Here is a 16,780-nt window from a genome sequence, read left to right as displayed (position 1 = left end):
CCATAGTTCCACTTACTAGCAAATCTCGTAACTGTTGATTGTCTCTTGAACCTATTGTTCCTATTTACATTCACATTCTTGCAAGCTGTCCTGATTCATGCAAGATGAAAAGCTTTGACATCCGATGACTGTTTGATCCTTTCATACATAACCTAAGCATTCATTGTGTCAAAGGACATCTGATTGTTCTAGTAAAGGAGTAACCAGTAACTACTAATGCATTGCCTGGTAGTCTATTGGTCTTTGCATGGCTCTTTGCACATTAAGAAGGATTTTGCTCAGACTTTGGATATTTCTGAGAGTAAGCCACTTGATTTCACATACATATTCCAGTGCAGTTACATCCATGCTTTCCATATGTTGAAGGTAGTTTTTCAATGACCCATTTTACTCTGCACTCTGTGCAACAACACTGTTGAGTTGAGCAACTATGCCTTTTTATCTCAGTGGACAATTTGGCTGACATTGAAAGCAGGACAGCTTTTCTACCCTGAATGAGTAAACTTCAAGGCTTGCTTCCTGGCCATGGTGCACACCAGGAAGTGATCTGTATCACAGTCAGCATAAGGTAACTGTATGTGTTGAGAAGACTGTTCAGAGAGTCACATCTGTTGATGATCAGATCCAGCTGGTGCCAATGCCCTGTTCTTAATTGTCTCCAGGACATCTTATGGCAGATGGTGAGAACATGTTATGAACCACTTCTGGAGGTTTCACAGTGTGGATATACTGCTGAGTAGAATAACTAAGCCAAGAAGTAAAATACCTCAAAAAATATGACAAAAATGACATTTGTGGTGTCAGGAGGAGCAAAACATACTCCTTGAACCTGACAGACAAAATGTGAGCGTGAACTCCTGCAAACTAGAACTTACCTTGTGATTGCCTGGGCCTGATATTCTGCCAGCCTAAATGCGCTAAACTGCAATGGGTTGCACAATACAAGCAGGCAGCTTGCCACTTTGTTTTAAACAAGGGCTGGCCCTTTTTTCTGCATGAAACTGCTGATCCGCCTGCCTGATTTGTCAGTCATTTACTGTCATCCCACCCAAAGATAAAATACTCTCTTGAGGCTTTCCTACGACACTGCTCACTGACCCACGATAATTCCATTCACACCATGACATTCTCGTTTACTGCATCGCTGTCTTCACAAACCAGTGGCAAACATTCTGCAAGAAATGGTTGCTGATCAGGTTTCTTAATTACATACGACACTTTGAAATGTAACCTGAGATCCTTTAAACTCATTTACAAGATATCTTCTCTGCTGTGTTGTTCCATTCTGCAGACTGGTAAACATTTGCTCACAAATCACAGTCCATTCCGATCGACGGTGTCTGCGTTGCATTTACAAACCTTTTAAGCTGTGCCCAGACTCCACCCTGTGACAGTATATGGACCAGTTCTCCGACTGACACCATTTACAGCAAGGACAGGCCGGAAAATAACTGACCACTGGATGTTATCATAGATTATGATGGTATTATGATCGTATTATCAAGAGGAAAGTTAGCGAAACAGTAGCAAGTACTCTATCATTGTGCCACCTCCTGTTTGTCATTAAGCACTTCAGAGAAATTTAGCATTTCAATGTGGTGTTCATCAACAGCAGGAGGACGCGCAGGGAAATGGTCGGGCAGCTGTACTTGCAGCTCAAACTGCCCTTTATCTCTCCAAGTGGTTCCTGAAGAGGCGAATCAAAAATTCCCAGATGCCTCACTAAAACTGGAGGGAGTTCAATCATAATTAAAAAGAAATCTTTCACAATTAAATATAGCTTGGCAACAGTTGACATGGAAACAGCTGTTGATGCAGAGAAATAGCCCTCCCGTCATCACAGGCAACCATGCCTTATGGAACCTAATGAAACACACTTTTTACATTACAAGAGAGCGGGGGATTTGTAAGCTTGAAAATGTACCCAAAATAAAGCTGGAAGTTACACTCAACATACGTCCATGATTTATTTTTATAAACTGGTATCCCTGGAAGCAATCAGATTCTGGTTGTGGTTTTATTTTTAAAAAAATACATGAGCAGGGCATTCACACATTTTAGTCTGAGTTTTCAACAGATCAACAGTTTGAAACTGCAATCAAGATTATTAAAATAAACAGTAGCATTGTATAATTATGCAACAGAAATAAGATCTCTTTCTCCTATCCATTGCAGCAACACCAACCACCCCTCTCCCATCACACGCTGACAAACCAAGAAAATAAATCTAAGAGCCTGATTTTCTCAACTGAGGCGAATAGCTCAAATCAGGAAATTTCCTGACAAACTCAACCAAGGAGTTCCAAAAGTATCCCAAGTCACATAATCTTCTTTCTGCATGTGGAATGAAGTCAGGTCTGATCACCCAAGAAGCAACGGCTAGGAGAACACAGAGCAGCTGGGCCAGGCTGGTGAAAAGATCTATCTTGGTTCTTTGGGAAGACAACCTTAGGCACTCTAGCCCCCACCCCATACACTTGTTCAGTCATCGAACCCCAACCCCATCAACCTTATGGTGACTCATATCATCAAAGCCAACCCCATGCTAAATCAATTCTGCTGAAAATGTGTTGCTGGAACAGCGCAGCAGGTCAGGCAGCATCCAGGGAACAGGAGAATCGACGTTTCGGGCATAAGCCCTTCCTCAGGCGGAAGATGAGGCGCTCTTCCTCCGGACATCATGTTGCCATGGTCTGGCGATGGAGGAGGCCAAGGACCTGCATGTCCTTGGCGGAGTGGGAGGGGGAGTTAAAGTGTTCAGCCATGGGGCGGTTGGGTTGGTTGGTCCGGGTGTCCCAGAGGTGTTCTCTGAAACGTTCTGCAAATAGGCGGTCTGTCTCCCCAATGTATAGGAGGCCACATCGGGTGCAGCGGATGCAGTAAATGATGTGTGTGGAGGTGCAGGTGAATTTCTGATGGATATGAAGGATCCCTTGGGGCCTTGGAGGGAAGTGAGGGGGGAGGTGTGGCCGCAAGTTTTGCATTTCGTGCGGTTGGAGGGGAAGGTGCCGGGAGTGGAGGTTGGGTTGGTGGGGGGTGTGGATCTGACTATGCTCAAGCTTTTAAATGTAATTTGTTCTCCATCTCATTCCCTGAGCCATCACCAATTGCATGTAGACAAAATTATACAGAACAGTAACTTGGAATAAATGGATATCTGAATCCCACCTCTTGGAATAACTACCTAACAACATGGTGACTCATATCATCAAAACTGTGTCCCATGACACAATAAGTATTCGTGAAAAGGCCTGACAGTCAAAATTAACGTTTCGAACTATTCCACATTAAGGACACTGAAAATAGATGTCACGATTAAAAACAGACAAACTCACAACTGACCAGTGCTTTTAACAATTTGGAATGAAGTAGTTTACTTGTAGAAATGTACATTAACTTAATTAACAGGCTTCAGGACCTATTCTGATGGCTCAATGTGTAGGTGCAGCATATGACATGGCACTGAGTCACAGATAGAAATAAGTATTCCAGTTTTATTTCATTTTCAAATTTATGTTCACAAACTTGGCTAATCTTTCTGGTACCCCATTTTTTAAAGTATGTTTTGTAGCCTGCAGAATCTCCAAACAATGCCCTTACAAATGAAAACCCCTTCCAAATCACAGATGCCCGAACCTCAACATTTGTGACTTTCGCCACCTGCTGAGTATCATTTCAGACCTCCCCTCCCTTCCCTTCCACTAAGCACCATCACAGATTACTAACCAGCTTTTGTTTCACCATTCCAAGCCAATAAGGAGTATTGGCCCTCATTCACTTTGTGTGTACAATTATTTGACCCAAGTCCCTATCACCCTAACTTCTGCAGAACAGGGAAATGATCTGTTATCACTGGGAAACTGTTGATCTTTCCAGTACCAATCCTCCAAATATCCTCTAGTGGCTCCTCATCCGTTTTCGATCCTCCCTTCACCACTATTCTGCTTTCCGATCTGCCTTCATCCACACATGTCCCATCCTCTCCTCATTACTTTCTTTACCCCCGATTCTCTTCCTCCCTTTCACTTCAACCAATACTTTTCATGCTCTCTGTGGCCCATTCCCATTATTTTCACGCCAGTAATCCAATCCTTCTATTTCCATTTGATTTAACCAATGTCCCTTGCCATTCAATGATGTTTACATGTTGTATTCCCATCCATCAACATTCCGGGTGCCAAACACAGAATATAGAACATTACAGCGCAAGACAGACTCTTCAACCCTCAATGTTGCACCAACCTGTGGAACAAATCTGAAGCCTATCTATCCGACACGATTCCATTTTCATCCATATGTTTATTCAATGACCATTCAAATGCCCTTAAAGTTGGCGAGTTTACGACTGTTGCAGGCACGGCATTCCACGCCCCTACTAAAGAAACTACCTCTGACATGTCTTCTCTGTCTATTACCCCTCAATTTAAAGCTATGTCCCCTCATGCTAGCCATCACCATCCAAGGAAAAAGGCTCTTACTGTCCACCCTATCTAATCCTCTGATTATCTTATATGTCTCATTAAATCACCTCTCAATTTTCTTCTCTCTAACGAAGTCCCTCAACCTTCCCTCATAAGACTTTCCCTCCATTCCAGGCAACACCTTAGTAAATCTCTGAATTCTTTCCAAAGCTTTCACATCCTTCCCATAATGCAGTGACCAGAACAGTATGCAATAGTCCAAGTGCTGCCGCACCAGAGTTTGCGCAGCTGCAGCATGACCTCGTGGCTCCGAAACTTAATCCCTCTACCAATAAAAGTTAACCCACCATATGCTTTCTGAACAATCCTATCAACAAGCATGGTGATCAACGTACATGGACACCGAGATCCCTCTGCTTATCTACACTGACGAGAATGTTACCATTATCCCAGTACTCTTTATTCCTGTTGCTCCTTCCAAAGTGAATCACCTCACACTTTTCTGCATTAACCTCCATTTGCCACCTCTCAGCCCAGCTCTGCAACTTATCTATGTCCCTCTGTAACTTGTAACATCCTTCAGCATTATCCACAAGTCCATCAACTTAGGAGCATCTGCAAATTTACTAACCCATCCTTCTACACCCTCATCTAGGCCATTTACAAAAATGACAAGCAGCAGTGGCCCCAAAACAGATCCTTGTGGTATACCACCGGTAACTGAACTCCAGGATGAACATTTCCCATCAAACACCACCCTCTGTCTTCTTCAGTGAGCCAATTTCTGATCCAAACTGCTAAATCACCCTCAATCACATGCCTCCATATTTTGTGCAATACCTTACTGTGGGGAACCTTATCAAATGCTTTACTAAAATCCATATACAACACATCAACCTTTTTACCCTCATCTACCTGTTTGGTCACCTTCTCAAAGAACTCAATAAGATTTGTGAGGCAAGACCTAACCTTCACAAAACCATGTTGACTACCCCTAATCAACTTATTCCTCTTTAGATGATTATAAATCCTATCTCTTATAACCTTTCGTAACATTTTATCCACAACTGAAGTAAGGCTCAATGATCTATAGTTACCAGGGTTATCTCTATTCCCCTTCTTGAACAAGGGGACAACATTTGCTATCCTCGAGTCTTCTGGCATTATTCCAGTATACAATGGCGACATAAAGATCAAAGCCAAAAGCTCTGCAATCTCCTCTCTAGCTTCCCAGAGAACTCTAGGATAAACAATTCAGGCAGCATCCGACGAGCAGCAAAATCGACGTTTCGGGCAAAAGCCCTTCATCAGGATGAAGGGCTTTTGCCCAAAACGTCGATTTTGCTGCTCGTCGGATGCTGCCTGAATTGCTGTGCTCTTTCAGCACCACTGATCCAGAATCTGGTTTCTAGCATCTGCAGTCATTGTTTTTAACTCTAGGATAAATCCCATCCAGCCCAGGTGACTTACCTATTGTCACACTTTCCAGAATTGCTAACACCTCTTTCTTGTGAACCTCAATCCCATCTGGTCTAGTAGTCTGTATCTCAGTATTCTCCTTGTCAACATTGTCTTTTTCCAGTATGAATACTGATGAAAAGTATTTATTTAGCGCTTCCCCTATTTCCTCAACTCCACGTACAGCTTTCCACTACTGTCCATGATTGGCCCTAATCTTTCTCAAGTCATTCTTTTATTCCTGATATATCAATAGAAAGCTTTATGGCTTTTCTTGATCCTATCTGCCAACAACTTCTCATGTCCCCTCCTTGCTCTTCTTAGCTCTCTCTTTCAGTCTTTCCTGGCTTACTTATAACTTTCATCCTAACATAAACCTTCTTCTTCCTCTTGATAAGAGATTCAACTTCTTTAGTTGAAGCTCCCTTGCTCGACCACTTTCGCCCTGCCTGACAGGTACATACTTATCAAAGACATGCAGTAGCTGTTCCTTGAATAAACTCCACATTTCAATTGTGCCCATCCCCTGCAGTTTCCTACCCAATCCTTTGAATCCTAAATCTTGCCTAATCGCATCATAATTGCTTTTTCCCCAAGCAATAACTCTTGCCCTGCATTATGTACTTATCCCATTCCATTGCTAAAGTAAACATAACCCAACTGTGGTCACTATCACCAAAGTGCTCACCTACCTCCAAATCTAATACCTAGCCAGGTTCATTACCCAGTACCAAATCCAATGTGGCCTCACCCCTTGCTGGCTTGTCTACATACTGAGTTAGGAAACCCTCCTGCACACACTGGACAAAAACTGACCCATCTAAAGTACTTAAAGTTTAGTATTTCCAGTCAATTGAATTGAATTAATATCACGTGTACTGAAGCACAGGGAAGAGCTTTGTCTAGTGAGCAATACAGGCAGATCACAGAGTTAAGAAGCATAGATCAGTAAATAATCGGTAAACAGCGGCAAATACAAAAACACAGGTACAGGTGAATGTTAAGAGTTTATGAGTCCTGTGTTCTAACTACAGTAAGGTAGAAACTGTTACGAAACCGGCTGATGCATGTGTTCAGGCTTCTATACCTTCTCCCTAATGGTAGAGGTTGTAGAAAAACATTGCCAGGGTGGGATGGATCTTTGAGAATGTTAACGGCCTTTGCTTGACAGTGGGCCTGGTAGATGGATTTATAGATGGGGGGTTGGCCTTTGTGATTGTCCGGGCTGAGTTCACCACTCTCTGTAACTGTCTCCAATCTTGAATGGTACAGTTGCCATACCAGGTAGTGGTACATCCAGACAGAATGCTCTCAATGGCGCATCTATAAAAGTTGGCAAGGGTATTCGCTGTCATGCCAAATTTCTTCAGCTGCCTGGGGAAGAGGAGACATTGTTGGGCCTTTGTAACCAGTGTCTCCACGTGAAGAGTCCAAGAAAGCCTGTTTTGGATGACCACTCAGGAGCTCCATTCGTTCCACCTCCTGGTGAGGATGAACTATTGTCCCCAACCTTCCCCGATTGTGGCCTGTGGGTCAGGAAACTGAGGATCCAGTTGCAGAGAATGGGGCTTAGTCCAAGATCACTAAATTTAGTAATCAGATTTGAGGGGATAATAGTGATGAAGGCTGAACTGTAGTCAATGAGTAGGATTCTCATGTAGCTGTTCTTGATGTCAAGATGTTCTAGGGAGGAGTGAAGGGTAAGTGATATGGCATCTGACGTGGACCTGTTGGTCTGATTGGCAAATTGAAGTGGGTCAATATTTGGGAAGGTCAAATCCCCCATAACAACTACCCTGTTATTCTTGCTCCTATCTCAAATTATCTGTGCTATCCTTTCCTCTACATCACTGGAACTAGTCGGAGGCCTATAGAAAACTCCCAACAGGGTACCTGTCCTTTCCTGTTTCTAATCTCAGCCCATTCTACCCCAGTAGATGAGTCCTCAAACATCCTTTCTGCACCGTAATAGTCTCCTTGACTCGCAATGCCACATCTCCCCCTCTTTTACCATCTTCTCTATTCTTACTGAAACATCTAAATTCTGGAACCTGCAACAACCATTCCTTTTCCTGCTCTACCCATGTCTCTGGAATGGCCACAATATCGAAGTTCCAGGTACAAACTCATGCTGCAAGTTCACCCAACTTACTCTGGATGCTCCTGGTGTTGAAGTAGACACATTTCAAACCACCTTCCTGCTTGCCGGTGAACTCTTGTGACGTTGAAACCTAATTTCTGACCTCGATACCCTCAACCTCTGGGACACTGGAACTACAGACATCAGATAAGGACCATCCATATAAATTTTATGGCTACAAGGACAGCTCAGAGTCTGGGAATCCTGCAGTGAGTAACTCACTCCCTGAATCCTAAAACCTGTCTATCATCTATAAATCAGACATCTGCAAAGTGATGTAATCTCACTTTCTAGGATGATGCAAGTTCCAACAACATTCAATGAGCTCAACACCATCCAGATCAAAACAGCCTGCTTGATTAATAACCCATCCACCCCCTTAAATGTTTCCTCTGTCCGTCACTGATGCACAATAGTGCCAATACATGCCATCTATCAGATGCAGTGAGGAAGTGAGGACTGTAGATACTGGAGATGAGAGTCAAGAATGTGGTGCTGGAAAAGCACAGCAGGACACGCAACATCTGAGGAGCAGGGGAATCGACGTTTCAGGCATAAGCCCTTCATTCCTGATAAAGGGGTTATGCCTGAAACATCGATTCTCCTGCTCCTCGGATGCTGCCTGACCTGCTGTGCTTTTCCAGCACCACACTCCCAAATCTATCCGTTGCACTCCAGCAATTTGCCAAAGCTTTTGTTAGCGCCACCTGTACTATCGGGGAATAAAAATAGGTGTAGTCAAATGGGAACCACACCATCTCTGAATTCCCCTCCATTCTGACTTGAAAGTACATCATCTTTTCTTCACTGTTGCAATGATTAAATCCTAGAAAATCCTCTGTAACAAATTGTAGGTTTAGAACACATGCACCTGCCGGTTTCGCAACAGTTTCTACCCTACTGCTGTTAGAATACTGAATGGACCCACAAATTCTTAACATTTGCCTGTACCTGTATTTTTGTTTTTACCACTGTTTACCTATTATTTCCTACCTATGCTACTTAACTACATGATCTGTCTGTATTACTTGCAAGACAAAGCTTTTCACTGTGCCTCGGTACACGTGACAATAAATTCAATTCAATTCAATTCAACCAGATGGACTGCAGCAGTTCAAAGAGCCAGTGCACTACCACCTTCTCAAGGACAATTAGGGATGGACAATAAATGCTTACCTTGCCAGCAACGTATTGCACAAATGAAGAAACAAACCTCTGAATACTGTACATGCTTTTGAACTGAAAACCAAAATTATTACATTTTCTTGTCCTACTTCCCACAGTAGAAAAACTTGCTGACTGAAATTTCTGTGAATAGAATTTTCATGCATGTAAATCAAGTCTAACACTTCAGGTTTGTTAACAAAACGAATATCTATTGTGTTGCTAATGCTTAGCTGGAGGTGTTAATAGTTTAATGTTGAAGCTATCAACACCCCATTCACATCTTGTAATTATAAGTGTCATTAAACAATACTAAATTTATCTTTAGCTCAACGTTTGCTTTTTTAACTAACCTTGGATGTAGCCAAATTCACTAAAGATCATATTTTTGTTCTGAGATCAAAGTTATCCCTAGTTTGGAATGCTGTTATGAATTGACTGAAAGTGAGCTAAACACCAGCATTTTATTTTCTTCCAAAGTTGATTACACAGCAAAAGAGATTTTTAACAACATATTAGAACAATACTCTCCACAAGCACAGAGGTGCATGTGACTCCCACTCTAGGGTATTTATATGAAAAGGTTAACTATATCTTTACTGTAAGAATCATATCAGTAAAAGTGCATAAGGAACAAAGTCATAACATCAAACCACATGGAATTAGAACTTGAGTCTGGAAAGTTCCAGAAGATGTGCTTTCTTACTATTCCTTTATAATGTTCACACATTTGAAATATAGATCTGATCCAAATAAATTCTGATCCTAAGTTGCCAAAGGTTGTCTCCATAATGTGCCTAATACTGTTTGAGAAGCAACTATAAAATAGAATGCAATCTGGTTGTAAGAAGATTGGGCCAGTGTCACTCCTTTAACATGTGCAAAACATTAGAGTGTAGGTCACCCACTGGTTTACTTGGAAGAGATGCAATAAAATGTTAGAGGGCGGCTGGCTGAAATTGGTGATTCTCCATCAGTATTCACGGATAGCTTAAAGAAATGAGTGGCAATTACATAAGTGCAAAGGGCTGGACCTATTGACGCAATATCAAAACAGATCCCAATGATTTTAAAAAACACTGCTTTCTAGCATAAAAATAAAAGCAAATGAGGGCTAAAGCACCTCCTATGCTGGAAGACAATACCCCTGTACATGAAGAAAAATAATTTGCATGATGTTGTGCCTTTCACATCCTGATAACTGGTGAAAACAGGAATGAAGAGAAAATACGTCTGGACATTGCAAAATGGTCTGTCGCAGAGTAAGGGCAGTCTTGAGAAATAGTATGTAAGGAGAGTCTGAACTGGCTTCTGAATTACTGAATTTGGCACTGCCAATTTGAAGGAATCAATCCTTTGTGACAGATTTGATCATTGACACTCAAGTCAAGCAGGACTACAATACTCCAGGGCAAAGTTGATGTTTGAATAGTGCAATAAGCTCATTGTCAGGGCAATATGAGCTGAATGGGTCAAATAATGAGTAAAAGCTGTTTGAACAGTTGCTCTTCCTTGAGTTGAAAAGGTCTAATGATCTAACTAAGTTATTTAAAGTGATTAAGGGATTCAACAGGATAATATATTTTTTCCTGGTGGGCAATCCAGAATAAGGAGTCACAAAAAATTACAGCGGACTCCTTTAAGAATGAAGGAAGCAATTTTCATGTGAAGGATTATATAAATGTGGAAATTGCTCCCTTATAAATAAACTCAGGAATGTGGTGACCTTTTTGAAATTGAGTTCAATGGACATGGCGAAAAGATAGATGAATAGAGTTGAGATGTAGATCAGACACGGACTGATTGAATGGTGATAGAATTGTCTTAAAGAACAGGGTAGTTTATTGTTTTGGACCAGAAGAAAAATCATTTTTCTTCAATTTTCATCCTTAGACTTTAACACTTATCTCCAAATCTACGCTGCACCTTTCCAAGGACAGTGTGTCTTTCCTGAGATGTAATGCTGAGGGCTGAATATGCTAATTGAGAGGCAAGATTTTAACTTTCCCAGTGATGGGTTTGAAGATTGAGGGATTAATTATATACAGAGGGTAGTCTGTCTGCTGCTTATTGCTGCCCGTACCAGAACTGTAGCAGAAACAGAGGTGGCACATTGCAGCCTGCCTTGCCAGTGGGCATAATGAAAGTCCTAACTGGGCAATTAATTTCACCACTGAGATTTAACAGATGGTGAAAGAAGCCCATGGCAAGCAGACAGCCCAGTATGTTTCCTTGCACACACTGGTGACGTGCATGGATATTTCAGGCACCTCTAAGATTTTACTCCAGCTCACCAGATTGGTATTCTCACATTGCCCTTTGAAGCCCCAGCCCCTTACTCTCTTCACCGAGGTCTGCCAGCTTGTCCCCGGTGAAGCCCTCAAACACTTACCCAAATCTTGGACCCAGCGGTATCCATCTTGGACCTGAAGTGCTGGACAGCTCCCAGTCTCGGAGTGGCTGGCTGCTCCCTCAGATGCAGGATTTCCTCTTTCTGAATAAAAACAAACAAAAACAGAAATTGCTGGAGAAGCTCATCTTGTCTGGCAGCCTCAGAACAGTTCTGAGGAAGAGTTACTGGACCCAAAACATTAACTCTGCTTTCGCTGCACAGATACTGCCAGACTTGCAGAGCATTTCCAGCAAGCTCTGATTTTGTTTCCTCTTTCTAAATCTTTCATCATATAGCTAACACCATCCTCTGATTTTTGGATTTGTGACAGAATGGTCAGGGATAAAAACAAAGTTAAGCACAACCTTCAGGTCTGGACTTCAAAGTAACATTATTTATTCTCCTTTCTTATTGAATATTACTACAAATATTAATCATAGAGAGAGCAGGTTCTGACTCAGAGTTAGATTAGTTGCAGTCTAATTTATCTTCTACCTGTAATCCATTTGCTTTCTAGACACTCAAGTATTCTAATTTTGCCCACACTGAGTCTTTTACGCTCAGTAATATGCAGCTTGGACACAGTCATAGGGCTGCTCTAGGGTTCTGAAGGCCTCACACAATGTCAGGGTGTGGAAATCCCACTTCCAGTCTATTACTGGTGAATCAGTTGTTAAATAGCTGCAGGTCAACCAGTGGTCCTCTGAGTAGTTTCCCTCCAGCACAGCATTTTAGCTGGCAGTGCAGGGAATGGGTGTACACAATTCAGCCTCAGATACAACAGAACTAGATCTTTGCACAGCTGGTGCAAAATACGCACCACTTTGTAATCCAGTTTGGCCATATCGAACTGGACATTTCTTCAGCCTTTGTCCTCGAGCTTCAGTATTTTTTCTTTTTGGATCCTGAGCTTTCCCTGCTCATCTACAATCTCTAGATTCTCACCATTTACAAAATACTCTGATCTACCACTCATAGATCTTAACCAAGTTTCCCACTTTTCCAGACTATGTCAGTCATAGTTCTGTTGTTAATGTCCATTTGCAACTTTCTGTTCCATCCACATTATTCACTGTGTTTCTTAACTTTGTGTATATGTTGCCAGTAAAGATAGACATACGATTACTATGTTATCCAAGTGACAAATAAATATAGAGAAAATCTCCAACCCCACTGCTGATCTATGGGGGGGGGGGGGGAATTATGATTGGTCACACCTTGATCCCTGCTCCGGGGGAATTCAGACTTGATAGGGTTGCCTTGACATTACTGCATTTTCACCTTCTCAGTGCCAGTGGCTGCAAGAATCATCGGAGGTACAAAATAAAGCTTGATCATTTTCTGCAGTGTATCTTCCTTGATAAGTGCACTATGACAGCAGTGAAGGAATGGATAGCTAAGTTCAATGGCAGATGTGTTGCTCAAGCAGACTTTTTTTTCTTCAAGGTACTGTTAAGCTTCCACAACTGACAGCTTGTTGGCAATTAAGGGACTCAAATGACAATGTGATTGAAGACAAAGAAAAGGTTGAAAATGGTTATTATTGCTAAATGATTTTAGTATTGTTAAGATCCATTGTCTGCATTCTTGGCTCAATGCAGACTTGATGCTCTCGGCAGTTATTCACATCTGTCCTCTGGCATTCAGCTCTTATGCCAATGTCTGGAATAAACTTATTATGAGCTACCACCTGAGTAGATCTGGTAGAACCCAAACTGTGTATCTGAATTGGATCTCCATAGCAAGTTGAATTGAATTTGAAAGAATGAACATTTCTTGGTATCATTGCTGTTGACTTCTACTAGTATATTATTGGTGATTTTGCAAAAGTTAATTCAGGAGTAAGCCACTGAATCTGGGTTAGATTTATTTCTTAAAGAGTTCACACTGGATGTTTGCTTATTGAAGTGCCATGGATTGACATGGAAGATATGAGTAGCTATGGTGTGGGTATTGTTTGGCATGGAATAACAAAGGGCCGTGGAGAGCAAATGGAGAAGTAGACGTTAGCATGGGCATGCTCACAAAATGAGACTCTTTTAACAGTTTTTCCGACAGCACAAAAATTGCAGTGAGCTGCAAAATGCTGGTTATACAACATTGGTTAGGCTGCAGTGTGCAGGTCTAGTGGCTTTATTATTGGAAAGATGTGATTGCATTGGAGAGGGTGGAAAGGAGATTCAACAGGATGTTGCCTGCGATGAAAAGTCCCAGATATGTGGAGCGACTGTTTGTTTTCCATGGAGCAGAGAAGGCTGAGGGAGATCTGATTGAGGCATACAAAAGTGAGAGGTATAGACAGAGTAGATCAAGAGAATCTTTTCCCATGGTAGATATGTCTCCTCTACATCAAAGAGACCGAGTGCAAACTCGCAGAATGGTTCAGGGAACATCTCTGGTCTGTACGCATCAACCAACCCCACCTTCTTGTCGCCAGTCATTTCAACTCCCCTCCCACTCCCCCCATGACATGTCCATTCTGGGCCTCCTCCACCATCTAACCAAGGCCACCCACAAACTGGTGGAGTAACACATCATGTTCTGCCTCAGGACCCTACAAACACACAGCTTCATCATTGAATTCGTCAGTTTCCAAATCTCCTCTCAAACCTCCCCAACCCTCACTGCCCCAATGTATTCCAGATCCAAACCTCAGATTTGGCACCGCCCTCTTGACCTGACCTACCTGTCCATCTTCCTTCCCAACTATCTGCTCCACACATCCCACCGACCTCCCACAATCCATTTATTTCTCAGCCCCCATTCCCCTCTCCAGTACTGATGAAGGGTTATGCCTGAAACATTGAGTTTCTTGCTCCTCAGATGTTGCCTGACCTGCTGTGCTTTTTCCAGCACCACACTTTATCGAATCTTATCCAGCATTTGCAGTCCTCACTATCTCCTAGATGTGTTGAAGACCACAGAGTATAGGTTTAAGGTGAGTCATTTAGAGGAAATGCAAGAATGATCTTTTTCTTTCAGAAGGTGGTAGATATATTGAACGTGCTGTCTCAGAGGATGGTGGAGGCAAATACTCTTGCAACATTTAAGAAGTATCTGATGAGTAATTAAAATGCCAGAACATAGGAGGCATATGGACCATTTACAGATAAATGGGATAAATGTATTTTGGTGTTTGTTGCTCAGCATAGACTTGATGAGCCTAAACACCTATTTCAATGCTGTATGACTCTGACTCTGCAACTTTAAGATGGCTTTCGAGCTAGTTAGGTCAGGAAAGCAGAACATGGGCTTTTGGCCTACAGCAGCTTTACCTTACACTGGTGGAAATCGGAGACACCAGGAACCAGGTTCAGTCTCATGTCTGCCACTTTCTGAAGGGCCCAGATTCTCAATGACTCTGCAAAATTCTACCCGATTGTACTGTTTCCCCGACATGTTCCCCACTTCTCCTACGTTCCTTTGAGGTGGCTTCTGTCCAGGAAGCCAATGTAGCTGGTCCAAGGGCATGTCTGATATATCACATGGGCATCACACTCTGTCAGAAACTTGGCTACTCAGAGAAGATGATCTACAAAGTGTGACAAAATTAAAATGCAACCACATTGTGCAATGGTGCAAACAGAAAGCTGAAGGCCATCTGGGAGTGGAGGCTTGCCATTGCAACAGCAGCTCTTGGTGACAATGCTTGGAACACAGAGGTAGCTTCTGTTTCTTGGAGTCTTTTCTCATAGCCATTTCACTCTGCCCTCTCTTGAGGCTTTCACCTCAATAGCACACTGACAGTCCAACCACTGTGAAGGCAGCTGGTGGACTGAAGAAAGTTCCTGGACCTGAAACGTTAAGTCTGTTCCTCTCTCCACAGATGCTGCCAAACTACTTGATGCGTATTTCCAGCAATTTCTGTTTTCACTGCAGGTACACGATTGATTCTCCCTTCCTGTCAACTGGCCATTGTCCCTAGTTGGATGGTCGATCCAGCTGCTTATTGCCTTCTGGACCATTTACCTGAAAGGCAAGCTGCTCTCACAGCAAAGCAATAGCTCTGAACGACAAAATTGCTACAGTTCCAGCAAATTCAACCCACTGAGTTTGACAAAACAGGTTCACCAAATACTCCACATAAACAAGACTGCCTTTTATTTAAAAGGGCTTGAAAATACAATTTTCATATCCAAAGTTTTACCTGCACTTCCACACGTCATTTATTGTATCCGTTCAGTCTCCTCTACATTGGGAGACAGGACACCTACTTGTAGAATGCTTCAGAGAACATCTCTGGGACACCGGCACCAACCAAGCTAATCATCCCGTGGCCAAACACTTCAACTCTCCCTCCCACTCTGCCTAGGACATGCAGGTCCTGGGCCTCCTCCATTGCCACAGCCTAACCACCAGATGCCTGGAGGAAGAATGCATCATGTTCTGCCTTGGGACCCTCCAACCACACGGCATCAATGTGGACTTCACCAGTTTCCTCATTTGCTCTTCTGCCACCTTATCCCAGATCCAACCCCCCAACTCAGCACTGCCCTCATGACCTATCCATCTTCCTTCCCACCTATCTGCTCCACCCTCCTTTCCAACCTATAACCATTTTTGCCACCTCCAAGATCCTATTGCACTCTCAGCTACCTTCTCCGCAGCCCCACCCCCTCCCATTTATCTCTCAGCCTCCGGGCTCACAAGCCTCATTCCTGATGAAGGGCTTTTGCCAGAAATGTTGATTCTCCTGCTCCTCGGATACTGCCTTACCTGCTGTGCTTTTCCAGCACCGCACTCTCGACTCTGATCTCCAGCAGCTGCAGTCCGCACTGTCTGGTGGATCAGCTACTGGGGAAATATAAGAAAGCATCTTCAACTACGCTATTTTTATTGTGCCAGTTGTTGAGCTCTCTGCTGTTAACCACATACAATTGCAATTATTCAGTAGTGTTGCAGATAAAATAGAAGTTGCCTCGGGCCACAAGCTGGAAGAGGCCAGAAGAATGTTACAGTTAGCCTCTGCGGGAGAACAGGCTGAAAGGATCTTCAGGATAGAGGTGAAATTGAAATAATTAATAGTGCAAAGTCAATAGGTAAAGTGTGATTCTATGTGGAATGCGATAAATGGGTCATTGTGGATTTTCAGTATGAATGTGCTGCTGCAGTTAAACTAAGTATCAGAAATTTGAATCTTTGGACCATTTGATCTCTGTGCTCCAAAGGAACAATGTAGAAAGATGTGAGGCCTTTGCAGAAGTG

The 16,780-nt window shown here is 42.7% G+C and overlaps 1 protein-coding gene across 17 annotated transcripts in view; it reads right to left on the bottom strand.

Moving 5' to 3' along the window:
- The window catches only part of LOC122556528 (teneurin-2-like), a 1,106,639-nt gene that overhangs the window by 489,903 nt on the left and 599,956 nt on the right, over positions 1 to 16,780 (bottom strand). Inside the window, exon 1 of one of the 17 annotated variants that reach the window (XM_043703294.1) lies at positions 11,576 to 11,620. The exons of the other annotated variants lie outside the window; for them this stretch is intronic. The gene's annotated coding sequence lies outside the window, so the exon portion shown is untranslated. Of the gene's footprint in view, positions 1 to 11,575; positions 11,621 to 16,780 lie in introns of those variants that run through there. 17 annotated transcript variants of the gene reach the window in all.

This window comes from Chiloscyllium plagiosum, chromosome 14 (genome assembly GCF_004010195.1).
Source record: "Chiloscyllium plagiosum isolate BGI_BamShark_2017 chromosome 14, ASM401019v2, whole genome shotgun sequence".
Classification (NCBI taxonomy): Eukaryota; Metazoa; Chordata; class Chondrichthyes; order Orectolobiformes; family Hemiscylliidae; genus Chiloscyllium; species Chiloscyllium plagiosum.
The sequence above is the reverse complement of the archived record's forward strand: the minus strand, read 5'-3'. Positions and strand labels throughout refer to the sequence as shown.